A 2,500-nucleotide genomic window follows, 5' to 3' on the forward strand; every position below is an offset into this window, starting at 1 on the left:
TTTAAACCACTTTCTTTTTCATCCTTAATTATAGAAAGGATTTGATAATAGTTAAGGTGTTTTGAACGGATGACGAATACTCGGATAGTCGAGTAAGACAACTCGTATCCTAATAGTCGGGAAAAGGAATAGAAGACTCTAGACCGCTTTCTGTTTCATCTGAATATTTATGAAAATAAAGTTGTATATGGTTGACGTATTTTAGCATGAACGACAAATACTTGAATGACTGAGTAAGACAACTCATATCCAAGCATTTGAGAAGAGGAATTGAAGACTCAAGACCATCTCCCTTTTCGTATAGTTCGTTATGAAAATGATTTGATTAAGTATGAGTTGGTAAAAAATGACAATTGTTCGACTGACCGGGTAAGAGAACTCGTGTTCAAACAACTGAGGAGTGAAATTGAAAACTCAAAGTCAACTCCCTTTTCATTTAGCTCATTGTGAAAATATTTCGATTTAATCGGGTTTGGAAGTTTGTAGAGGAACGACAATTATTTGACTGACCAAGTAAGAGAACTTGTATTCAAATAATCGAGGAGAAAAATTGAAGACTTAAAGTCATCTCCCTTTTCGTTTTGTTATTATAAAAGGATTTGATTTGTTTGTGCTTAAATGGATTAGAAATGACGACCATTCGACTAACCGAGTAAGAGAACTCGTATTCAAATAATCGAGGAGAGGAGTTGAAGACTCAAAACCATCTCCTTTGTCATTTCTAATTGAAATGGTATTGGATTGTGATTGGATACGTTAATTTGATTTGGATAAAAAAATACTCGATGTTGGATCGAGGTTCTAAATTTGTATTTATGAATGAAATGAATTCTATTTAGTGTATTGTTCTTCTACTCGATAAAATCGAATAGGTCTCATTGTAAGAAAGCCCAAGAGTAAGCTATGTGAGGTTGATGGCGATGCTAGAGAGCAATCGACTTACAAGGATATGGAAATGGTCTCAATATTGAATCAAGAATTGTGTGATTTGAAGTTGTTTTGAAATGATGATGAATTGGTTTGGAATAGACTTGAAAGTGATTATGAATTGATGATGACATGAAATAGTTTTTTTTTGTTTGAAATAATGTGAAGTTGTGATAATGGGAAAATCAATCAATTTCTTTTTAACGAAATTAATTTATTAAAACTTGGTTAAATCGGTTAATTGAATTAATTAAAATTAATTATCAAAATTATTTAATTAAATCAAATAATTAAGTTAATTAAAATTGATTAATCAAAATTACACTAATTACAAATTTTAATCAATTAATTAAATCAAAAGAGGAAAAAAAATGGATAATAAAGTTGATTTACTTGATTGAATTAATTAATTAAATCAAACAGATCCGCACACAACTTAGGTGAGGCTTCAAGATCAAGATGAACAACAAGATGCTTACGAGGATGAATAGTGAAGTGCGAAGGTGAGTTTAGTTGTTAATGGTGGGGAACAGAGTAAGGTTGAAGAAGGCGGATGCGGTCGACGATTTGGCGGCGACGGTAAAGTGAGGAGCGCTGTCGGCGGCGGTGCAGTGAGGTTGAGAGGGTGGTTGTGTTGTCGGCGTCGGTGTGCAGGTGATTTATGGTGTGGACGGAGAAGTTTCTTTGACGGTGAAGGTTATGGTGGGTTTTGACAGAGGGGTGGTGTTGCAGTTGGTGAGTGATTTTTGGTGTTGGTGGGATGTTGTGAAGAAGAGAAGGAGTGGGAGTCTGTCTGAAGAAGTTTTTGGTAGGTGATTATAAGAGAGACCGATGAGGGAAACGTGTACGCTTCTCCTTTTCTTTCCTCCTTTTTCGTGAATGACAGGGTGGGAAAGAAGATAAGACGTGTCGCCTTTTTTCAACCTTCTGACCACCTTTTCCTCCTTTTATTTTATTTTTTGTTCTTTTTTGTAGCAGAGAGAGACGTTGGAGTGTGAGAGAGTTTTTCTTTCTTTTTTATTAACAATTCTTATTATCTATTATTTAAAGAAAAAATATTTATTAAAAATTCCTAAACAATAATTTTATTTAAGTAATAATAATAATAAAATAATATCTAATTTGGATACTAGATCAAAGAAATAAGGATCGATTTTAAATAGAAGTCGGACGAAAATTTGCTCGAAAAATTAAATCAGACACACTAAAATGATCAGCACAAAATATACTTATTGAAAAAATACAACGTTTCTTCAAATTCTGAAATAAATTTTCACCGGTTAAAAGGCTCAGGCGGGTCAAAATGCAACCAAAATAGTCGCTGAAAAATATAACGGGCACACCAGGCTAAGCTACGTGAACCGTAGATTAATAATACTTGTGTCTATAATTTTAATTCTGAAACTTTTTACCCGCTGACTTGTGCATGTTCTTGAGAAATGATTTAACCCATTTGTCTGTATTTTCAATAAATTTATCCTTACTGATATTTTAGGTATTATTAATGATAAAATGCATGTTATGCTGTACATATGATGTAAACTGAACATGAAATCAGATTTACAAAACTTTA

Source organism: Lathyrus oleraceus, unplaced genomic scaffold, assembly GCF_024323335.1.
Source record: "Lathyrus oleraceus cultivar Zhongwan6 unplaced genomic scaffold, CAAS_Psat_ZW6_1.0 chrUn0095, whole genome shotgun sequence".
NCBI classification, from domain to species: domain Eukaryota; kingdom Viridiplantae; phylum Streptophyta; class Magnoliopsida; order Fabales; family Fabaceae; genus Lathyrus; species Lathyrus oleraceus.